This window comes from Protopterus annectens, chromosome 8.part1 (assembly GCF_019279795.1).
Source record: "Protopterus annectens isolate FY-2018-M chromosome 8.part1, PAN1.0, whole genome shotgun sequence".
In the NCBI taxonomy this organism is placed as follows: Eukaryota; Metazoa; Chordata; order Ceratodontiformes; family Protopteridae; genus Protopterus; species Protopterus annectens.
In genome coordinates, this window is record NC_056742.1 from 503,611,304 (window position 1) to 503,637,691 (window position 26,388).

Below are 26,388 nucleotides of genomic sequence, written 5' to 3' on the forward strand. Positions count from 1 at the left end.
GGTTTAAGTCTCCCGCCTTGTGGCTCTGATGGATCTAGATTTTTGAGGTGAAGCATATTCATCAAATCTGGGTTTGACATGGCCTTGTATGTTAGGCAAAGGTCACCTCTGAGCAAGCGTGCGACTGAATAGAGCTGGAGTTCTTTCAGTCGGGCAGCATAGGACAGATTTTGAGACCCTTTATCCTTTTGGTGAGGAACTTTTGTGGCCTCTCCAGCTGCTGCAAGTGTCGGGTCAGATACATTACGAATGGGGCATTGTACTCAATCATTGGTCTGATGAGTGATGAGTAAAGGGAGACTATGACCTCCCTTGATCTAGATGAGAATCCCTTCATGATAAGGTGGGCAATGTAGAAGGTCTTCCTAACTACTTTAGCTACATGGGTGTCGAATGACAGACTACTATCAACCTGGGTCCCCAGGTCCCTGATAACTTCTTCTGTGCTCAGTGGATTGCCACCTATTTGGTAGCTAGGGGTAACCTTGTTTTTCCCGAAGGGTATGACTATGCATTTTTGGCATTTAACTTTAGGCCGTGGCTCTGGCACCAGTTATCCATTTCTGTGAGACCCTTCTGAAGGATATCTGTGTCAGATGTGTTTTCTACTATGGCGCCCAGTTTGCAGTCATCTGCAAACTTTGTCAGCCATAACCCTCCTGTGTTTGCTTGTACTGGAAAAGTAGATGCCAAACAAGAGTGGGCCCAGGACTGAGCCCTGTGGGACACCACTTGTGACAGGCTTTGAGTCTGACATGGCGCCAGCAACTTTGACCCTGTGGGTTCTGTCACTCAGCCAGTTTGCAACCCATCTTGTGATGTATGGGTTAACATTTAAGCTGATGAGTTTTTCAATGATACCCGAGTGGGGTATTGTATCGAAGGCCTTAGCCAGATCGAGGTAGGCTGTATGGACTGCCTTTCCTCATCAATGGCTTTGGTGACTGTTTCAAAAGTCAACCAAGTTTAAAAGGCATGATCTGCCTTTGACAAAGCCAAACTGGGTTGGATCCAAAGTCTGCAAATTCCCTATGTCTTTATTTATGAGGTCCATTATGATCCTCTCCATGGCTTTGCAGATAAGGCTTGTCAAGCTAATGGGCCGGTAATTTCCAGGGTCGGTGGAGGCACCGCCTTTGTGAAGTGGGACCACAGTTGCAGTGCACCACTCCTGGGTACGTATCCAGAGGTAAGACTTTGATTAAACAGCTGTCCTAGCTGTGGGTTTAATTCCTCATTGAGTTCGTGGAGCACACAGCCGGGGACACCATCAGGTCCCATGGATGCTGTGTTTTTGCTTTGGAGAGAGCAGTTCTCACTTGGGCGCTGGAGATGTTTGGGGGCTGCAATCGTTTGGTATAGATATCTCTCCTTTGGGGAGGGGAGTTTGCACTGAACCTGTCAGCCAGTATGTTGGCAATGTCTGTAGGATCAGTAATCTTCACATCATTTTGAACTAGTTCTGAGCATATCTGGGAGTTTCCTCCTAGGTTTCTAACATAGCTAAAGAAGGCCTTATGATTGTCTTTTGAGTCTTTAGCTATTTTTCTCTCGAAATTTGCTTTGGATGATTTTATGAGAACTCTTAGTTTTTTACTTATAGTGATCAAGGGTGTCTTACCTTTTAAGGATTTTGCTCTATCTTGTAGTAGCTTCCTCCTTTTGTTGTAGAGTTTGTTTATGGCTGGGGTCCACCAGACTGGACGCTTGCCTTTGGTGCAAAGAGTCTTTGTTTTGCTTGGGATTGTCTTATCCATGCAGTCCTGCAGGTGCTGGTAGAAGGCATTTGTAAGTGATTCAGCGGCTTGAGTACTGTTTTCCGCCGGCTCGGGGGCCTTAAAGGAGACCACACTGGTCTTTAGAAGTGTGAAGTCGGCTTTTGAGAAGTTCTTTACTGTGGTCTTTTTTATTTCAGGTGGGGGTGGGATGAGGACCTCCAGCGAGATTAGTTTGTGATCTGATCTCACCAGTGAGGGGTATACTTCCGGTGTTGAACATTGTGCTCCCATGTTCGTGATGATGAGATCAAGTATGTTATCTCCTCTTGTGGGGATGGTGACTAGTTGTTCCATGGCATTTGAGTTTAAGAATTCCAGGAACTTTTGGGCTAGGGTGTTTGGGCTTGAGTAGTGTTCCCAGTCTATATTAGGGTAATTGAAGTCACCTAGTATGATGGTGTTTGGTGATACATTTATCCCTCTAGTGTTTTCAGGAAGGCCATGTGAGGTTCCTGAGTTTGTGAGGGTGGCCTGTAACATGCTACAATTTGCAGAGCAGTCTTGCCTATGGTTAATTGCACCTGGATGGTCTCCGATGCATCGTGCGTTGCCACCAGTCTTGAGGTGTGGGTGTCCTTGATGAATATGGATACCCCCCTCCTTTCTTGGTATTGTCCGGATTTTGGGGCCGGAACGCATGATATGAGCTAAAACCTGATAGCGCTGGGGTGCTCTCAGGAGCCTTGAACCAGGTTTCTGTCACAGCACAGACATCGATGTTCTCCATACTGAGAAGGGCCTCGAGTGCGTGCATTTTGAGATTTAGACTTCTGGCATTGAGCAGCATTACCCTTAGTTTTTTTCCTTTTTTGTGTTCTAGGGTGGTAGGTTTAGAATTTGAGCCTTGCCTAAAAAAGGCACTATGGGGGTGGCAAGAGCCTTTGCCAATGCAGGGGATATAATAATGTCAGGACACTTTAACTGTAATCTAAGAAAATGTGTAGGGAAGATAAATCTGGGCATGTCATGCACAATGCAGGGGAGAAAAGCTCCACATTAATAAAGATTATTTGAATGTATTATTCAAGTTTAGGCATTTTAATATGTAATCATGCAATTATATATTTTATTCCTTAGTTTTAGTTTAACAGTTTTAAACTTGTGGTTTCAATGAAAGAAGGAATTTTATTGGTGTTTATTGGGTATTGGTTGGGATATAAGTAGTGATATTATTATGTTCAAGTTACATCTGAGGAAGTCTTGCTTTGGATGAAAATGTGGTGAACCGTTAAGGCATTAATGGTATTTTGGATGGTGTTTATTTTTGTACGTTGGTGTGTTTTGTTTTGTTAAACTGTGTATATCCCGGAACTTGTGGTCCTTCATGAGTACACATTTATTTGTTTTTAATCTATTTCTGTCTTTGAATGATCTCTTCTATATGTATATATTCTATTCTTCCCTAACTGTAATTTTCTATATTTTGTCATACCCTACATGTCTTCACATCCAGATTTATCTTCCCTACACATTTTCTTAGATTACAGTTAAAGTGTCCTGACATTATTATATCAATTTTAACTATTACAAAATTCTTCTTTCATGTTAACCGTATTCATATACCACAATTATTTTGTAGACCTTCTCTCCATAACTGACATCACAAGCAAACATCTCCAAGGGACAATTACTGTAAAATGTAACGGCTCTTATACCTCATCACAGCTCCTTTTCAAAGATCTTCACAATTATTTTGCAATTGCAAGATTCCTATTTTATGTTATGCTTTGGAGCTTTTGCTTAATTTGTAGGCTAAAAGATTTGCTGCTAATGTGTTATATTCTGGAACTTTTTTCCCTCGGCATCAGCTGAAATGCGCATTTGTAGTGCAATACATTTACATTAAACGCAGGTTCTGAGTAAGCAAGCATTAGCTATCCACTCTGTACATGAGACATATCTGCAATCCAAAGTTACAAAGACACGTACAAAGGGCAGGGCACAAGCACCATCACATGCATGGGGTGGGGGTGGAATCCTGATTTCAAAGATATGAGTGTGCGCAAGTAAACAATGCATTCCTTAAGTATCCAATTTGCAGGGCCATTAGCATGATATGTATAGCAGCCAACAATACTGTTTAGATAAGTAGAGAGAGAGTGTGTGTGTGTGTGTGTGTGTGTGTGTGTGTGTGTGTGTGTGTGTGTGTGTGTGTGTGTGTGTGTGTGTGTGTGTGTGTGTGTGTGTGTGTGTGTGTGTGTGTGTGTGTGTGTGTGTGTGTGTGTGTGGTGTGAAGTGGTATGAACAAGTATTTGTTGAATGTGTGCATGTCTGCATGAACACCATCAAGCACTGTGGTAGCATTATGTCCTGACATCTTCGACAGCTGTGAGCCATGCATGATAGAGTAGTCTGTTCTACATCATTGCTCCTGACTGACCATAACAGCCTCCTCTCCCAGGAGTAGCACTGCTAGTTCCATGGCCCTCCCTTATATTTGGGGTGCTACCTGAATGTGGTTGATGTCTGCTGGATGATTTCTCATCACAACTATGTCCTTGACTACAACCCTGTGGTCCACTACATCTGAGTGTGGACACCACAATCACTGATTGAGAAGTAGAACTAGTTCCACTACAGGAGCAGGACTTTGTATGGCCATGCTGGCTAATAATGGCTGATGTAGCAGGTCTATGGCCACATAGATGCCAATCCTCCCACAGGAGATGCTCCATTACAGACCCTGCCTGATCCAGTATGTCATTCATCCCATGCGAGGAGTGACCCACACAGTTCAGGCAATCCCGCATGCCAGAATGCACAATGTTTAGCACTCGCCTTACCTCTTCTGAGGCCCTGGAGGAATATGCCTGTGCCTCTGTGATGGTCCTATACATATGTTGTGTGGCATCTTCTGGCACACCAATATCAGGAGGAGGGTGGACAGCAGGCCTCCTCCAAGCACCTCTATCAACCTGCCTGTGTGGCACCTCACCCTCACAATGGTTGTGGGGAGAATCAACCAGTTCTGCAACTGGAGTAACCACACTACTCTGATTAGCTGTGTCACCCTCAATGTATCCTATGTCTTAGTTCTCTGTGTTATAAGTATGCATATACATAGTGTCCAAAACAGGGACAAGTGCTGTTGGAGGCACAATCTGATTGTCCGACTGACTGTCTGCACCCCAGACTGTGCCTCTTTCATTGCTGCCATCATCATCATCACCATCATCATCATCAGCCTCTGATACTCTGACACCAGGCAGTAGATGCCACTGAGAACATCGCCTATGATAACATGTAATCAACATGAAAAAAGAGAAACAGAATAAACAATGAATAAGACTATGCCATGTGAAACATGTATTAAAACCGGAGAGATATTAATGAAATGAAAACAAATAATGTTCAGTTATGCATACGTCTACATTTTGTATATTAATAAGTAGTAAGCCTTTCTATATCTCACAACTGCTCAAGCCTACAAATCTCCAAGAGGTAATGTTCATACAGCTGATACTTTATTTGTACTAACTCCAACAATACTGTTAATTACACTGCACAATGTAAGTGGCTTAACTACAGCCCCCCCCTTGGTTGTACTGTTTTGTTCATACTATTGTATGCACTGTGCTATTTAATATTATGTATTGCTTAATCTACATGGAGCTTTTCCCCCGGGCCTCCACTGAAAATGGACTCACCTAGGCTCAGTGGACCTTCCCAGTAAACAAATGCAAATAAATAAAAACATTAATAATACACAGAAGGTGTACTTACCATGCTCAGGGGGTCATGCAATAGCAGATCCAGATGTGTCTAGATATAAAAAGGTGAGATGAAGCATGGATGATAAGCATCACAAAGTAAATAGATGAAACAGGAAGCAGTTCCCTTTACAGCTGCAGAATAAGACAGATCTCATACAAAACTTTATTGCCCCCTGGACTCGCCCCATTATCCCCGTCTTCTTCCTCTCCCTCACTGTCACTTCTATCCTTCATGTGTCTCTAGCTATATATATATATATATTTATATATATCTCTGCATGTCCTCCTTGCGGTCGAGTGGGTTTCCTCTGGTTACTCCAGTTTTCTCCGACATACCATAGGTGGATGGGACACTCTATTTTGACTGTAGGTGGAAGTGCATGTGTGAGTGAGTGGTACAGATGAACTACCGTGCCATGGCTAGCCAGCCGGTAGTGTACACCTTGGCTTGAGATGATTGTCAGTGTTAAACTGACACCCTGACCTCACGGGCAAAATGGAAAAAGGGGTTGAGGATGGATACACACACACACACACACACACACACACACACACACACACACACACACGCACACATACCCACACACGACAATTATTTAATTATATTGCATACCTGGAAGTTCTACAGTAGACACACTTGGGCTGTGTACCACATCAGCCCCCAACATCAAGGATTTTCTGTGAACCCTGTCATGAGCTGTCTGAATCTCTAACAGTGGAAATAAACTCCTCTGTTTCAGTTAATGGTGACTCTAGCAGGAACACCCCCTTGTAGCCATACATTCATGGGCAATTGCACCTGCCCATCACCTAGCAGCAGTGATCATATCACTGGCCCTATGTCTTATTTTGGAATATGTATATCCATGGCCTCCAACTGCATTCACATCATTGACCACCTGCTTCCAGATGTAGTCACTAGAGGACTTGTCATCTCTCTCTAAGATGAATGACCCATGACACATAGTCCCCGAATTATCACATCATTCTCGGTGTCAGTGAATAGTGATTTATGGAGTGCAGATCTCTTAGTTTAAATAGTCCTGTATTAAAGGAACAGGAGAGAAAAAATACATAAGTAAAACAAAACTGATTGTTAACTTAAAAATATATGAAAAAGGAAGGCTTCATTTGAGTGCATACAACTTAATACAGACTCCAGTCCTCCCATTAAAGAAAGAACATAAAAATGAATTCACAGCAGGACAAACATTTCTGTAATTCTTTAGTATATTGCAGCATTATCAAAAATAAATATACACATGTTGAGGAAGAATGGTTAACAGTTTTTGGTGTGATCACCACTTCCATAGAAGGCAACCTGGTAGACATCAGAGGCTTAACACAATTGTCTGTGCTAATAATGCAAACACATATGACCTTGATAATAAGTAATACAGTAGTCTTCTGCACTAAGTGGTCAGCTTCCCAGATTGAAATTCCCATTAATATGACAGCATTATTTAGAAAAATTATACTGTGTCAAAATATAATTGGAATAGTTTCCTATGGCAACAGCTACTGAGAATAAATCCGACAGTAAAGTGATAGTTATATATTGAAATGCAATCCATAAACTATGCTTAAAATACATCAGTTTGGTCATAGAATGACCTATCTTTGCAGCATATCAGTTGTGAAAGTAGCAATAAGTTTTCAAAGCAAGTAGCAGTATCAAGTTCTCTGGATCCAGACAGTTCCTTACTTATACAATTAACATTATATAATGCAGATTCAGCCCTCTCAGCAGTGTGAGTATGCAAATGATGTGTGAACTCATTAGGATTCATGAAATCCACAGCCTGCACTAAGTGCACTAAGTGCAAGAAAGATACTCATGGTGTAAGGACCTGCAAGGACAAGCATTGAGACGTTTTACCTGCTAAGGGCTTCCCTGTGTAAATTATAAGTCTGACTGCAGTAAAAATCAAGTATTCACAGTCAGTCCTCTTTGATGTACACTTATCAAGGGTGTGTCAGGGAGACGGGTCTTACAAAAATGTTTATGAGTACTTTGACTTAGGATAGCAGCATTTTTAACATTTATATGAATTCTTTATGAGCGCAGTTTCTGTCTATGAGTACATTGTGTATGCAGTTCTAAGGAATATATTACTCATTCAAACATACATCAACATCAAGGCAAATCAGATAGCAGTCTTGTTAGAGAAGCATAGATAAGGGAATGTTGTTCCCAAAATAAAGATAAAGAACTGCAGTGTTGTTTTTTTATATTATTTGAGCAAAGATTAGCTCCCCTGTTTCCAGTATCACAACCATCCACACATTTAACTGCAAATTACATAGGACAAAGTTTGGAACTTGATTATGCTGCACTCGTAATGTTAATTGATACTATAATAACCAAAACAAAAAAGCCTTGCGGAGTAAATGCTCAGCAGCTTGCAGCAAAAATCGAAAAAAAATAATAAAAAGTAAACGGCTGCTGTAGCAAAACAATGAAGGGTGCTAGAAAGTCCCAAGGTCTATAACAGAATCAGTATAACAATACAAATGTTCGCTGTAAAATGCTCCAAGGATGAAGTAGTCAAACAGTATAAAAAACTCAGGTTTATTCTAACAGAAAGGTAATGGTTGGCTGTGACTTCCTTGGAATGTTTTAAATGTTTTTTGTAAATGAGTTCTGTCTTTTTAAATATTGCATTTCGTTTTGGCGCCTTTTTATGTATTTAAATCATTAGTTTCTTGTTTTTTATGTAGTAAGGTCTGAAGAAGCAAGTTTGCGAAAGCGCTTACCTTTCTGTTAGAATAAACCTGAGTTTTTTATACTATTTGACTACTTCATCCTTGGAGCATTTTACAGCGAACATTTGTATTGTTATACTGATTCTGTTATAGACCTTGGGACTTTCTAGCACCCTTCATTGTTTTGCTACAGCAGCCGTTTACTTTTTGTTAATTGATACTATGTCACATTCTGAGTATATGTAATCTCATTTTTTTCTTCACAGTATAAGAATTTGTATATGGCACATGCTGATAGTAACCTCAAGTGTATCGGAGGAAGGCCCATGTGTCCTGGGTTTCCAATCCAGAGAGGATGATGTTTACATGAACATAATGCTGTTTAAGGAGTATATGTTCATGTTGCAAGACAACAAAGTTGAGGAAATATCAGAATTGTACATTTTAGTTGCTTGTTTCATAACACTTCCTGTAAGTATTTCCCCCTTTCTCTTCATCATTTAGTCACCTTTTCAGATTGTGCACTCTGGACTGGCAGCAGTCCATAGCAGTGAACTAAGGAAAAAAAAAGTACAAAGAATAATTTGGGCTGCCTTCTGCAGCTCAAAGAAGCCCGGTGCCAGTGTATGGCTGTCAGTACTCTGGATAGTTCTAAATGCCGTGGAAAAATATGTATGTGAGGGACATGAGTTTAAGGAAATAAGACAGATGATACAGGATTTTTAAGCCAGTCTACAGAACCGTTTTTGACTGGATTCAGAATAAATATTGATACCCAGTGTTGTATAAGAAATGAGCAGGCTAAAGACTGTGATACATGATAAAAGTCTTACCTGTAGTGCATGTGATTGTATGATAAATATCTATTCTTGTAAACTCTTCTCATCGGTAATAATACCTGCTATGGATGTTGTAACATATGATTTTTTTTACAGTGTGCTAACACAAAAGCAGTAGCATGAGTAACGTGATCATATGTTCCATATATGTAATGCAATCATATGTTCCATATATGTAATATGATCATATGTTCCATATATGTAATGTGATCATATGTTCCATATATGTAATGCAATCATACGTTCCATATATGTAATGTGATCATATGTTCCTTATATGTAATGTGATCATATGTTCCATATATGTAATGTGATCATATGTTCCATATATGTAATGTGATCATATGTTCCATATATGTAATGCGATCATATGTTCCATATATGTTGGAGAAACTATCCATTATCTAACAATTTCTTTGGCTTTGTTAATTCAAATGCCCTGGAACAAATTGTTCAAACTCCAACAAGGGGAACAAGCATACTAGATCTGGTCCTCACTAACAAGACCAACAGAGGATGCACCACCACAGCTGTCAGACCCTCATTAGTTAAATCTGACCACAAATCAGTCACCTTTGAACTGGCACTAACGCCAAAAGTCACAAAGGGTGAAGTCAGACTAATAAACTTCACCAAAGCAAGCTATACTCTCCTAGGGGAAGGCATACATGAATTCCAAGCCCCACCCCCAGCTGGAAGTGGTAACTGCACCAAAGCTTACACTAAAGCCTTGTGCAATCACTTGTATAAGTATATAGACTCGGCTATTCCAGCGAGAATGATAGCCAGAGCCCCAAGTAAAAAAAAAAAAAAAAAAAAAAAAAAAAGCCATTCTGGTGTCAAGGGCAGATCCTGCCTTCTAAACTTGGTGTATTTCTTCAAAAATGTGACCAGGGCCATTGACGAGTGCAAATCTGTGTACACAGTATACCTCAACTTGGCAAAGGCCTTTGACACAATCCCACACTCAGGCATTACTGAAAAACTTAGCAAACTGAATGAAAACCCCTTTGTTGTAAGATGGGTTGTCAACTGGCTCACAAACCAGTCACACACCATCAAAGTGGGTGACTCCACATCCACCAGCAGACATGTCATGAGCAGGATGCCACAAGGGTCAGTGTTGGGCCCCTACTGTTTGGTATATACTTCTCAGATGTTCAGGCCAAAACTAATTGGCTACAACTGACCAAGTTTGTGGATGACTATTGAACTGCCAAATATTGTCAGTATACTTTAGAAGGGTCTTACACAGACCAACGACTGGGGTCTTAATCATCGTTTCAAACTGAATGCAAAGAAATACATCATCATATTCTTTGGGAAAAACAATGTCCTTCACACTATCAAATTAACAACAATACCCTATGTACCTACAAAGTGGTAAGAGATCTGATATCACAAGTAGATTCTGACTTTAAATGTCACCACCATGTGTCTACTGTAGTATGGAAGGCTTTCTATGTAACACACTTGATTAGTAAAGGCATCACCTCTAGAGCAAAGAAGGTAATAACCCCATGTATACTCATCACTAATCAGGCCCACAATTGAGTATATTCCCTCTCCCCTTTCAGCATGTACCATACAAAGCACCTGCAGTAATTGGAAAGACCTCAGTAATTTCTAACTAAGAGGATCAAGGGACTTCAGCATGTGCCTTACACAGACCAGCTAAAGTCCCTGTCACTATACTCAGTATCATATAGACTTTTTAGTTGAGACTTATATGTGGCTTATAGAGGAATCTCTGACCAAAACTTAATGAATTTGCTGCACATCTATAAATCAAACAGAACTAAAGCTACCTGTTCCAGGGACCTAAGTATGGCTTGTGACTAGAATAAGATGTGCTGGACGGGCAGATTTGTCTTGCAGGGACTGCTGCATCTTTGGAATAGGCTGCCAATTCATGTGAAGCAGAACACCTTTGTGACACTGTTCAAAAGGAACCAAGATGAGTGGATGGGGCACCATAAATTCTCATCATTTATAGAGCCCACAACCCTCGTGGACATCGGCAGTCATTAATAAATACAGTCCTGGGTATTGACTAGAGTACCTATGGCATTACATTGGGATGAAAAGGCAAGGCCTGAAATGGCCTCCAGGTTAATAGCTTAGTAGCCTCTTATGTTCCTGTGATTCAATAATTTGTCATCAAGGCACTTATACAATATATTTTGTAAACTTTGATGCAATGAGTAACTGTAAATACCTGTATGTACAAGGATGACATCCTGTAATTGCCTGTGTGTACCTTTTCTGAGCAATTGCCATTACATGAAATCCTGGATATGTGTAACCTAAATGCTACTTGTGACTGCAATCAGAAGTGAAAATGATGACAGTATCATACTAATAGGTTTACCTTTATTTCGTTGAAAGCCGTATGTGAACCATGCAAAACGTAAGTACGGCTACAAAAAAAACACAATGCCAATTCACCATGTGTTTGAATTTCATATAAGCAAATGCTTTTTTTCCCATTCAAATACATGGATCAGATGTCAGAAATGGTTTTCCAGCAAACCATTTTTGACATTTGATCCTTCGATGTTTTCCGTATTTCAGCATTACGGTTTGCAGAAATGACCGTTCACATATATGCCATTCACTCATTCAAAGGTAAACCTGTTAATACTGTATCAGCTTTATCTTTTGCGACATAGATACATGACATGTATTAATTTGAAATATAAGGTACTTTTTATGTATTTATTTTTTTACAGTGTTTTCTGCATTTGCACTCCAGTTAGCAGTGAGCAAACACATTTCACTCCCTAAGGAAAAAAGTGAAAAATGTAATTTGGGCTGCCTTTTGTATTGCAAACAAGCCATTGTTAATCTGCCAGCACTCCGGATTCAGAAAAAAATACACCTAGCAGACAAGTTTTTCTATGGCACAAGTCATAAATGAAGTGATTTAGAGAAATAAAACAGGTGCTGGAAGGTACAAATCCTGTTAAGTGATGTTGTACAAGTGGTCTGAATACATACTTAGACACATTTTATTAGATCAGTGCATTGTTTGAAACTCAACTATTGTCTGTATTGCTAGAAACATGTGAGGTGGTGTCTGTGCACATTCAAATTATTTGGTATTAACAAGAGTTCTGATAATGTGTGCCAAAGATTAAATTTGTGATGTTGCAAGGAGATTTCGGAAGGGAGGATGTGTCACCACTGCACGTCTTTCTCGGGTAACTCCTTGATTTAAGTATTTTCTCTGTCAGCTTTTTTCGTTGTCATTTTCTAAATACGTTTGCATTTGTGCTCTGCTCAGCAGTGTGCAAACACAGTCCCCCCATAAGGAAAACAGTGAAAAAGTTTAATTTGGGTTACCTTTAGTGGTGCAAACAAGCCTGGTGCCATTGTGAGGGCATTGACACTCTGCATCATATTCAGTGAACAAATTCTACCTGCCAAGCAACTTGTCCTGTGGCAAATGGTGTGACAATGAAAGCAAGTGATGTAAAGTTCAAATCCAGTTGACAGATAGTTTTACAGATGGGGAAGAATGCCATTTGTCAAAACATTTTGATTAAGAATGCCAAAGTAAATGCACATGAGAATTATAACTATGTTTATTGCAAACTGTGCTATAGAAGCCCAATATAATGTGTCTAAATTATGTTAAACATGACAGTGATATTTAATGTAGCCTACACATACATAGGTATGATGTGCACAATAGTTTTGTTACAATTCCTATGACTTATCCCATATCATAACTGTGTTTATGACAATATGTCTTATGAAGTATGTACATAAGCTAACTCACCATGTATTACTTATGTTAAGCAACTGCATGCAGCTGAAATGTATTTACAAACACAAACATGGCCTTTGCATAAAAATGCAGTCCCATGACTAAGTACAGTCACAGGCATACAGTCATCTCTTAAGTATTTCTCCATTCATTCCTAAACTAGTATACCTCTAATTACTATGTTAAAAAGTAAGTTTTCCTCCGGCATGAACAGTTAGTCAATAGTTTAGCATTTACTCTTTTTTTTCCTCTTGGGTTTGATTCCCAGGTGGTACTACTCAGTCTTAACAGTGTGTAAATCACAACAGCCCAATATGTCACAAACCACACCATTTGGCCCTCAAAGAGTCATGATTAAAGCCATTTTCCTCCAACCAACCATGATTATAGCAAACACCATAAAGGATGTCATTGTTAAATGTTATAATATCTCTGGGATTCATTAACAATCCCAGAAGGCATTGTGCAATGCCTACATGATATAAGCATGTTACGTGATAAGCAACACTGCTAACTGAACATGCATGCTGCTCATCAATCATACCTAGCCATTTGCAAGGACCTTTTCATAGCCAAGCAAAGGTGCTTGCAAGCGTGAGCACAGACTGTAAACAAAACCTAGCATATGTGAAGATAAATAAAGGCTGCTAGCCTAGCCAGATAGAATTTTGTAGATAATTCTGTTATTTGTAAATATTAATGTAAGCCAGAGGCTTGTTCTCTTAAATGTGAAAAGACTTCATTGGATATTGAACTGCAAAAAATGTAACAACAGTGCACTCTGCCATAAGAAGGCTAAGTAAAGCATTTTATTACTGTCTTTGATGTCAAAATTCGGAGCCAATATGTCTGGATGAAGGAATTCTGCCTATTGTTATGAGGCCAGAGTTAATGGCTAGAATTTGCATATATACATTTCCTTTATTGCTCTGGTTTCTGAGCAGGTCTAAAGAATGTAAATGTAGTTTCTGTTAGCCTGGGAACACCAGAGAAGTGTGAGGAATTATGTCATGTGAAGCAGCTCTGTGTTATCAATTTAAAGAGAAAGATTCAGAGAGCTGTGAGCATTTGTTTTGAGAACATCCAACATCACCAGCACTGCCTGTTTCTATATGTAAGTAGGATCTTAGACTTTAGTGTTTCTCTTAGATATAGCTAGAATATTGGAAGATTTAACTAGTTTGTTTTTCTGTGATGTCAGAATGTTTCTACGGTATTATTTTAAACATTTCCCTGTGATCTCTGAACTCTTGAGTAGTACTGTGTAGTAAGAAGTATTGTGGGTGGCGGCAGCTGGTACTACCCTTTAGACTGGGCAGAAAAGAGGCACAGCTGGAGAGTCTGTGCCAGCCTTCTCCAGAAGTGTCTGTGTGGTTGTATATAACTCTTATCTCAAAGTGTGTGTGTGTGTGTGTGTGTGTGTGTGTGTGTGTGTGTGTGTGTGTGTGTGTGTGTGTGTGTCAGCCACTTGGGCAGGGGCATGAAGCACTGGTTGGACAGAGAGGGAGCTGGAGGTTTTAGCTTGCTCACTAGGCTGAGATCTGGACCCTATAGCTGTGCCAGTGGAGAGTCTTATTGGGGATCTGGAGAAAAAGGGAGAAACCAGCAGCAGACTGACCGTGATCTCTGTGTGCTCTTAAGGGAAATTGTACTTTACTGTGTGTGTATTTATTATCTGTTCCCTATATGGACGTGCCTACTGGTGTTAGTGGTGAGGACTGAGGCTCCTTGATTGCTGGTTCAGTTCACGGGCATCACAGCATATATGCAATGCTCAGATACTAGCATGCTTTGTATGCCAGGCCTATTAAGGGCAAGTACAGGAAAAGAATACATAATGAGGGCAATGTGTGATGGGGTAATTGTTCACTAAATTGTGCTATAATGAATAAATAATGTTCAAGAGGGAATATTTAAAGTGTACTCGTATCCCACAGGCAAATGTGACAAAAGTGTGTGAGAAGCATTATTGACATAAATCCTGCAACATTGATGTAATTATAATTAATGTTAATGACAATCCCACAGTTATGCACATAAATTAAAATGGGCATGCTAACAACAGATGTGATAGGGACATAAAGCTGCAGGGTAACAAAGGGGAGTAAAAATGTGATATACATGTTAATTAAATGCTGACTTGAGCTAACACATGAACAGAAGACACTTTATTTTATTTATTTATTTATTGACATTTGGTGACCAGGAAAGTCTGACTGGGTCAGAAGCACATTTCCAGTGGAGGCCTAGGGATAAAAGCTCCAAGACAGTAACATACAATAGCAGTAAATATACCATACAAAGTTCATATGCAAGTAATTTTAAGACAAATACAATAAATGTGTCATCAAATTAGTACAATAGAAATTTGCAGAAGTTCATGTCATAGATTTGGTAGCAGTAGATCAGAAAAACATTAACAGCTCATTTCACAGAGTTGTGTAGCAGCATTAGGTAAGCAAAGAATGTACATTGCAATTTGACATTTAAAATAATGTCAAAAATCCAAAATACTGCTCTCACTGGTAAATGCTCTTGTGAAAACAACCAGTAAATATATAATAAAAACGTAGCACAAGAGCAAAAGCAAGGGTGAAATCTAATATTCAAAGCCAGATGGTTTTATTGGTAGAACAATGGATAAGCGCTTTCGCTATAAAATAGCTTCATCAGATCACAGTGTTTACTTAACATGGACAGTTTAAATACTAAAGCACATGGTAAGTACAATTCAAATGAAGCAATCATCATCACACATCAATTAGTTCATTTAACATTTAAAGCAGCAAATGCAAAAGTATATCAGTGCATTCATGACTGCTACTAATCATGTAAAAATAAATATATATATAAAAATGTATATGAAAACTAACTCCATTTAAAAAGCGCATCCTTTAAATACCACAAGAATTATAAATATAATATAAAACTTTAATAAAAAAATTTAATAAAAATGTTGTTGTTAAAATAAATTATAAAGATACTTATATGTATCTCTATTATAATTTAAAATAAATAAATATTCTCATATCTTTATGTGTCTGCGTTTTCTAAGTGCAGGTTTGATAGAGATTTTGTCATTTAGTCCTGAGCCTCTATCTGCTCTTAACAAAATAATCCAGTTGTTTTCCTTCTCCTCTGTATATGTCATTATATTACCTCCTCTTGCATTAGGTTCTATTACTTCTAGTACCCTAAATTGAAATTCATGTTGAATGTTGTGTAAGACAGTGTGCTTGGCTAAAGCATTCTGTGTATTACTTTTTCTGATGTTATAAATATGCTCTCTTATCCTGTCACGTAGTGGGCGGTTCGTCTTACCCACATAAAATGATGAACATATTTTGCAAACTGCCAGGTAAACAACGTTAGGTGTCATACAATTCGCATGTGTTCTAAAATAAAATGTTTTGCCATTATCTGGATGGATAAATATGGTATTGCTATCAATATAACAACAAAAATTGCAATGACCACATTTTTCTGTATGTCCTGAACTAACATGCTGTATAGCTTTCTTAGGATAACAGAGGAGTCTTTTTAAGTTGTTTCTATTCCTATATATAAAAGAGGGTTCTTTGCCAACTATATTAGAAATCTCTTTGTCAGCCTTTAGTATATCCCAGTGTTTACATATGATATTCTTGACTTCAAATAAGTCTGTTGTATAATTTGTTGCAAATTTGACATTCAAAGGTGTCGGAAGAATATCAGTTCTGATGACATCCTGTACTGGACCAAAATAAGGTTTACCTCTAACATCACGTGAATCAAGGGCTTCAGTGGTGTATTGATCTATTTCACTAATTTTGTAGCCCCTATTCTTTAATATATTCCGTAAACATGACAGATCTTTTTCTACGCCTATTTCTGACGGATTTAGCCTAGAACATCTTAAAGATTGTCCTTTAATTATATTTTTAAAAATATGGGGTGGATGCATGCTTGTCCTATGTAGTAACATGTTGCTGTGACATGGTTTCCGATATACCCCTGTGTTGATGAGACCATTGTGTAGCCTTTCTACATAAACATCTAGGAACACCACTTTCTCATAGGAGTATTGCATAGTGAACTTCAAACAATTTGTCAAGCTATTCATGATATTTAAGAATTTTTCTAAGTTATCTACTGTTCCATTCCATAGAAAAAAGACATTGTCTACAAATCTATTAAAGAAGATGACATAATCCTTAAAAAACTTTTCTTTAAACAAAACTTCTTGTTCCCAAAATGCTAGAAACATGTTGGCGTAGCTGTTGGCGCAAGGAGTGCCCATCGCTACGCCTTCATGTTGCTTAAAAATCTTATCATCAAACATAAACATGTTATTATAAAGCACAAGTTCAAGAAAATGGACAATCAGATCTATCAACAATTCAGAATAGTCACTACATTCTTTTAAATAATTTGTGACAAAAGTTAAACCTAGTTCATTAGGTATTACAGTGAACAAAGACTGTATATCTAGAGTGACAAAATAACAAGCATTAACATTGTCACAATGTGTGATGCATTCATAGAGGTCTACCAAAAATTGCTTTGTGTCACGTAAGACAAATTTATTTTTATTCAAAATAGGTCTTAAATGCTTCTCTATGAAAACTGATAGATGTTCAGTAACTCACCCTCTTCCAGATACAATGGGCCTCATTGGTGGGTTGCTTGAATCTTTATGTAACTTAGGAAGTCCATAAATTAAAGGCAACATTGGTTTCTCAACCATAAGGTATTCATAGGTATTTCTATCAATTAAATTACTTTTGTAAATATCAGTAAGAGTGTCAAATACATACCTACAGGTGTCATGAACATCCGATGTATTAATGATACCATAAAATTTGTCTTGTAACATATCATGCATAGCATTCATGTAATGTTCTTTGTCCAGGACGACAACACCAGAACCTTTATCTGCTGGCCTAACTACAATGTTCTTATTTCATTGCAGATTATTCAAGCTTTTTCTTTCATTAAATGTTGTTATCTGATTTCTTTAATTTATTATATGTCTTAGTTTCATAGTAGTGATGCAACTCTTCCTCAATTACTTTCAAAAAAGCCTCTACTAGAGGGTGATTTACGGGTACATAATCACTAAGATTCTTGAATATAGGGCCTTCTCTGACAATGCTATCCTTATCCTTGAAGTTATATTTCAACATTAAATTCCTACAAAATATTCTTAAATCCATAATTGTGTCAGTAAGACAGCCAGTTGTCTTCGGTATATAATTCAGGCCCTTACTTAACAAAGAAATGTCAGAGTCAGTTAATTCAACAGAAGAAAGGTTAAACACTACCTTTTCTTTACCCACATTTTCTTTATCATGGTGTTGTGTAGAGAGTCTTCTGACAACTTCCTCTTTTGCCTTCCCCTGCTCATGGAACGTGACCTCCTTGGGCCTTTTTCCATGCGCACGGGTAAAGGGAGAGTTAAATTAGCATCAACTACATGCAGATTAGCTTCCTTTGTTTTAGGTCTAACTACTGGCTCTGAAGTAGCTGAAGGTTTGTTCTTAACAACATTAACTTCAGGGTAAAGATTAATGCTTTCCTGTGCGCTGGAATGCACTAATCTAATTACATCATTAGAATCATTTAATTCATTGCAAGGTACATCACTTATTGCAAACTCTATATTATTATTTGTATTTACAATACTAGGTCTCTCTACTTCATTACTGTCAGGTTGTAAGCCATAAGTAGGTTTACTAGTATCTGAGCCATTCAAATTAGCATTATTAGGCATATTCAGACTGTCAGGAACATCTATAGAGGACTCTGAACCTCTATTACTACCAGCAATTCTCATATATGTATTAGTTACATTCATTCTAGTAGGTTGTACAGTATTAACATTTATCTGTCCTTCATATACATTAGTAGCTAGTCTATCATTGTTATGTCTCTGCCAGACAAACACTTGACCTAGTTTAAAATCATTCAAGTCACGTATCACTTTATTTCTTTTTTGTTGTAAAAGTTTCCGATCATAAGCGGAAACGCAGTCAAGTAAATTTTCAAATAGTGGATATACAATACTTTCAGGAAAATCAGTAAATAAATGTTTTTGTTTAGAATTAATTGAGTCAGTTAGTTTCTTCTCCTCAGGACTAAAAAAGTCGATTAAGAGCTTAAGATACTCACGACTGGTCTCTAAGTTGATGCGCTGCCAACGCGCTAACAGTTCTGTAAAATCAGTGCCTTGGCTAGGCATACAAAATACTCTCAAACCACGAGGCACTATATGGTGGTCAAGACAGTATCGAAAATGGGCACGCTGTGCCTGTAAGCGTTTTAGTTTAAGAAAGTCCTTCTCAATATCGTCGAGCGCTCGGTAAAGCGCCTGCATGTCTACTGTCGCTCCGTTGACGTCAGCTGAGCTTGCTTCATCAAGTACAAACCAGGAAGGATTGGAAATTCCATTCAAATGTTTACGAAATCTGGTTTCGAGTATTTCTCTGCCCCGGTATTTACTTCTGGGCACATAATCTAATTCTATGCTTGACATTTTCTCGATAGTCACAAAATTAATGTTGTAGTAAACGAAAATGGCAACAGCACAGTATAAAAGTCACCTTACTCCGTTGTGAGCAGGAAAAACCAAGATAAAAAGTCAAAAATCCAAAATACTGCTCTCACTGGTAAATGCTCTTGTGAAAACAACCAGTAAATATATAATAAAAACGTAGCACAAGAGCAAAAGCAAGGGTGAAATCTAATATTCAAAGCCAGATGGTTTTATTGGTAGAACAATGGATAAGCGCTTTCGCTATAAAATAGCTTCATCAGATCACAGTGTTTACTTAACATGGACAGTTTAAATACTAAAACACATAGTAAGTACAATTCAAATGAAGCAATCATCATCACACATCAATTAGTTCATTTAACATTTAAAGCAGCAAATGCAAAAGTATATCAGTGCATTCATGACTGCTACTAATCATGTAAAAATAAATATATATATAAAAATGTATATGAAAACTAACTCCATTTAAAAAGCGCATCTTTTAAATACAGCAAGAATTATAAATATAATATAAAACTTTATTTATATTCAACATGAATTTCAATTTAGGGTACTAGAAGTAATAGAACCTAATGCAAGAGGAGGTAATATAATGACATATACAGAGGAGAAGGAAAATAACTGGATTATTTTAAGAGCAGATAGAGGCTCAGGACTAAATGACAAAATCTCTATCAAACCTGCACTTAGAAAACGCAGACACATAAAGATATGAGAATATTTATTTATTTTAAATTATAATAGAGATACATATAAATATCTTTATAATTTATTTTAACAACAAAATTTTTATTAAAATTTTTTATTAAAGTTTTATATTATATTTATAATTCTTGCTGTATTTAAAAGATGCGCTTTTTAAATGGAGTTAGTTTTCATATACATTTTTATATATATATTTATTTTTACATGATTAGTAGCAGTCATGAATGCACTGATATACTTTTGCATTTGCTGCTTTAAATGTTAAATGAACTAATTGATGTGTGATGATGATTGCTTCATTTGAATTGTACTTACCATGTGCTTTAGTATTTAAACTGTCCATGTTAAGTAAACACTGTGATCTGATGAAGCTATTTTATAGCGAAAGCGCTTATCCATTGTTCTACCAATAAAAGCATCTGGCTTTGAATATTAGATTTGTCCCTTGCTTTTGCTCTTGTGCTACGTTTTTAATTTAAAATAATGTAACAAAATGCTATGAAAAACAGAGTGATACTAACAATTTAAGGTTTAGTTGGTAATAGTTGAGGTAAAGAGAAAGATGAATAGAAAGGAGAAGGACATTACTAGGAGATGCTGACTTTAGTTATGCTGAGTATTACTAAGAGATAGGAGGGAAAGGGGGAGATTTCTTATTTGTTTGTAGACTATAAGCTGAAAAGTTTTGAGAGGTGAGCAAGGAAAGGCTTATGGTGATGATAAAGGTGGTGGGGATGAGTGGGGAGAGACCTGATGGCACAGGAGAGTGGAAAACAAGTATCATTTTGAGCAAGGGCAGGTCCAGGAATTGTAGAGATAGTTTTTTAGGCTAAGCTTAAACATTTATGGAATTAATGCATAGGCTGCAGTTATTGTGTATGAGATGTATATACAGAGAATTGTACGCATGTATGGATAGATATATTTATTTATTTATTTTACATTTGTTTATCAAGATAATCCAACTGGGTTTGATCCCATTTTCAGTGGAAGCCCACGGAGAAAAGCTCCACATATAAAACAGACACAAAATTTACATGAGAACATTATTATAAACACAAGTTTGAAAATATGTAAATAAGAATCTTATAACAATAGTTAAAATATTAACAAAAATGCAGCGTATAAATGCGTATGCCAAAATCGGAGTGCACCAGTGTAAGTAAAATATAAACAGATGTAATAGGGAGTGTACCAGTGTAAGTAAAATACAAATAGACATAATAGGGAGTGTACCAGTGTAAGTAAAATACAAATAGATGTAATAGGGAGTGTACCAGTATAAGTAAAATACAAATAGACGTAATAGGGAGTGTACCAGTGTAAGTAAAATACAAATAGACGTAATAGGGAGTGTACCAGTGTAAGTAAAATACAAATAGACGTAATAGGGATTGTACCAGTGTAAGTATAATACAAATAGACGTAATAGGGAGTGTACCAGTGTAAGTAAAATACAAATAGACATAATAGGGAGTGTACCAGTGTAAGTAAAATACAAATAGACATAATAGGGAGTGTACCAGTGTAAGTCAAATACAAATAGATGTAATAGGGAGTGTACTAGTGTTAGTAAAATACAATTAGACATAATAGGGTGTGTACCAGTGTAAGTAAAATACAAATAGACATAATAGGGAGTGTACCAGTGTAAGTAAAATACAAATAGACGTAATAGGGAGAGTACCAGTGTAAGTAAAATACAAATAGACATAATAGAGGTGCACCAGTGGAAGTAAAATACAAATCGACATAATAGGGAGTGTACCAGTGTCAGTAAAATACAAATAGAAGTAATAGGGAGTGTAACAGTGCAAGTAAAATACAAATAGACATAATAGGGGTGTACCAGTGTAAGTAAAATACAAATCGACATAATAGGGAGTGTACCAGTGTAAGTAAAATACAAATAGACATAATAGGGAGTGTACCAGTGTAAGTAAAATACAAATAGACATAATAGGGAGTGTACCAGTGTAAGTAAAATACAAATATACATAATAGGGAGGGTACCAGTGTAAGTAAAATACAAAAAGACATAATAGGGGTGTACCAGTGTAAGTAAAATACAAATCAACATAATAGGGAGTGTACCAGTGTAAGTAAAATACAAATCGACATAATAGGGAGTGTACCAGTGTCAGTAAAATACAAATAGAAGTAATAGGGAGTGTACCAGTGTAAGTAAAATACAAATAAACATAATAGGGAGTGTACCAGTGTAAGTAAAAAACAAATAGACGTAATAGGGCATATACCAGTGTAAGTAAAATACAAATAGACATAATAGGGAGTGTACCAGTGTAAGTAAAATACAAATAGATGTAATAGGGGGTGTACAAGTGTAAGCAAAATGCAAATAGACATAATAGGGAGTGTACCAGTGTAAGTAAAATACAAATAGACGTAATAGGGAGTGTACCAGTGTAAGTAAAATACAAATAGATGTAATAGGGAGTGTACCAGTGTAAGTAAAATACAAATAGACATAATAGGGAGTGTACCAGTGTAAGTAAAATACAAATAGACGTAATAGGGAGTGCAGCAGTGTAAGTAAATTACAAATAGACACAATAGGGAGTGTACCAGTGTAAGTAAAATACAAATAGATGGCATAGTATTTTGTCATTGTCAGGTAGGAGTTTTAAGCTACAGCAGGGTAGGAGCAAAAACAAAAGTTAAAGTACAAGCAGAAACATATTGAAAAATGTATCTTTTTTCAAGTAAAAGTTTCAAAGTACAATTAGACATTAGTTTTAAGGTAGAACAAATGTAAGGATTATGGGTAAAGAACCTATACAGACTAGAAGAATAGCTTGCCAATAGGAGCTGCTATATTTAACAGATAAAATTATGAATAGTGATGGGAATACTATGGACAGTAGTTAGAGTGAAAGAAAACAGGAAGACAGTGGTTTCAGAAATAGTTAATCAATTCTTAGAGTGTGTTAAAGTAGTAGGAAGGTAATGTTATTCTCATGGATAGTAGAAGTTGTGACATCCCCACTCTGAGCCAATAATCAAGGATCCTGAATCCTCCCCATTGACACTGGAGAGGGGCATTCACTTGGAACAAAAATGGATACACCCAGTATTTCCAGATGCAGCTTTCTGCATCAAGCACAATTTCCCTTAAGAGCACACAGGGAGCACACTCAGGTCCAGATTTCTGTATCTGTCTCCCTCCAGGTCCCCAGTAAGACTCCCCACTGGTACAGCTATAAGGTTGAGACCTCAGCCGGGTATCCAAGCCAAGTCCTCAGGTACCCTCTCTGTGAAACCAATGCTTCATGTTCCTGCTCCAAGCAACTGACACACACACTGTTTGACATTTTATTTGGACACACACACACACACACACACACACACACACACACACACACACACACATACACACACTCTCTCTCTCATACCTAGGAAAGGCTGGCACAGATTTACTAGCTATGCTACCATCTGCCCAGACTATAAGGTAGTTATACGACCATTAGGCATGCCAAAGGCAGCTACTCCATGGTCCTTTCAAAGGTACCCAATTATACTGAGTAAAATTAATATTAATACAAATGGTAATGTTGACCAAAGAGCCAAGCTTTCAGGAGTGGCCACAGTGTCACCAATAGATTAAATTACTCTCAAAGTTAAAACATTTTTTAAAGGACCAGCCACAATGAAAAGTTTAAATATATTTACTAATAAATAATAAATTAGCATGAAAATATGAAATATCTATTTGCAGTAAACACCACAGTTTCAGTCACAGGAAATATTAAAAATAACAAAATTGGAAAGATTCACACAGTTACAGAAAAACAATACTTAACTATTCTCACAATATTTTCCTAACTGATTTAGACAATTACTATCTGTGGTCACTTTCTTGAGCAAGGCAAGATGAAATAGGTGAGGGATTCTTCTATGTCATGTCCCAAGAAACAGACTACTGCTGAGACTTTAGTCTCCTCGAATAGTAAAACACTATTTCTGTACAGAATGACATCACATATATCTAATCATCTGACTTCTGGTTCCCATGCTACACCCCATTGCTAGAAGCTGTCAGAATTTATCACATAGGTGTCAATAATACACACACACACACACACACACACACACACACACACACACACACACACACACACACACACACACACACACACACAGCCTTGCTAAGATCTGCTGCAGCTCCTGGAAGTCATAAAGTAATTTTAAAACTCCACCTTTTCAGAGTAGCATTAGTTCACCCCAAAGACAATGTAGAAAGCTTCCTACTACCAACTTTTTGTCTCTGGCTGCATTCAATAATGTGAGATAACATCTTTATGGCCTAGCCTCAGTAATTTATTTTCTTACTGTTTTGAAACTTTGCTGCAGCTGGAGTGTGATTAACCTCTTCTCTTCCAGTATCCTCTGTTAAAACATATACATCTACTTCTGTTACAATAATACATATATATTTCTTCAGCAGGGCACACTGTTGGTACATTTTTAACACAGACATCTGTACAAATCAGTTTGATATTCAAATAACATATAATTCTTCATTATATTCCAGCTAGTTGTGCTAGCATATGCTACACATCCACTGCCCTACTTCTCCTGACATAGCTGGCAATACCTGACATCATCACAGAAGTAAATAGGGAAAAGTATATTTTATCCTGGAGAATTACATGGACAAAGCTATTTGTTTGTCAGCTGGTCTTTGAGCATTTTTTTAAGTAGGTTATATTAGTTAATGTTCATAGTTCTAGAGGTAGTGAGTTTCAGATTTTGGCCGCATAGCTAGAGAAGATAATGTCACCTGAGGAATTTGTAGATTTGGTAACTTTTAGTAAGCTGTTTGTACACTCTGTATGTCTTTACATCTTGGTGCTTCCAATCTCAATCTTAGATTATTAATTTCTTAAAAATTTGTAATTTTAAAATATGCTTTGTATGCTCTGTATGTCTTGGAGCTTTTCTCCCCAGGCCTCCACTGAAAAAGGACTTGTTGTCCAGTCTGACTTTCCCAGTAAGCAAATGTAAAATAAATAAATAAATAGAGCATAATATTCTAGGGTTACAATAAGGTTCTAGTAGGTTTTGTAGGAATAGTGTTTTGCCTTGCTGGCTAAGAAATTTGTGTGCCATTACCAGCTGGTTGCAGTGAAGTAGCTGTGGGAATTCTAGCCAAGATAACTTTTTTAATACTAAATGGTGATGTGTTTTGCATGTGGAGTCAGCGACAAATTTAACTATTTTGGTATAACATGTTTCTAGTTTACCTAGGTCAGATTTTCTTAGGTTCATGAGGATGAGTGAGGCATAAAGAAGTGTTGAGAGCAGATGAATTCTTACAATGGCTACTTTGGTATTGTTTGTTATACAAGCTGAATATCCTACTGTATTATCCACATCAGCAGGTATACACAAGAACAAAAGGACCTTATAGCTATAATGTCAAGTAAATTGGAAATGGACATGTTATTACAAAGAAATGACAGGGGCACCAATGGGAAATGGGGTCATCATCTATGAGCATGTAAAAGACAAGCAAGTGTTGTATAGCTATGTAAATGTTATATGCCATCCTAATAACAAATATCATACACCAGTGACAAATGACAAGGCAGAGATGATGACATGTCAGGAGTTCAGTTTTACCATTGATGATTTGCAGACATGTTTGGCATAGTAATATTTGGCATTCTGTGATGGAATTACATGGAACAGTAATATAACAGCAGTTTAAAAGGAACACAATAGAAAGTGTTATAACAGAGGACCGATCACAGTTTCTGTTGGTCTGGCAGCATGCCATACAGTAAGAAATGTTTATGGAATCACTCATCTGCCATTAAGCTGTAAAGTATGAGAAAAACAACTGCAGTATTAAAGACACGTCCGAAGGAAGACATGCAATACAGAGCATAATTATCTTGTATATAGGTAATGCATATGAGCAATGAATAACATAAGAAACATTCACATCATGTCATTGCGTAACACATGCCAAAACAGATATCAGAGAGATGCATAACAATCATGGCTGTCACAGAAATACGCATATCAGTCATGTAATGAACAACATCCAATAAGGGCTTACAATACATTCTTACCATATAAGGTGTATGGATGACCTACCTGTTAGGAAAATGCCTGAAGAAGGTGTCCCTTTCAGTGTGCCATAAATATCATCTGTATGTAAGACACTGTTATGGGAAACATTTGTCTGACAGACAGACTGTACCAGATTCAAACCCCTACCTATTATATAAGGCTCTCTCCAGAGCTGCCTGTGCCATATCAGATAGCAATGGAGGCTGTCACAAATACCTAATTGAATGTGTGCATTAAGACA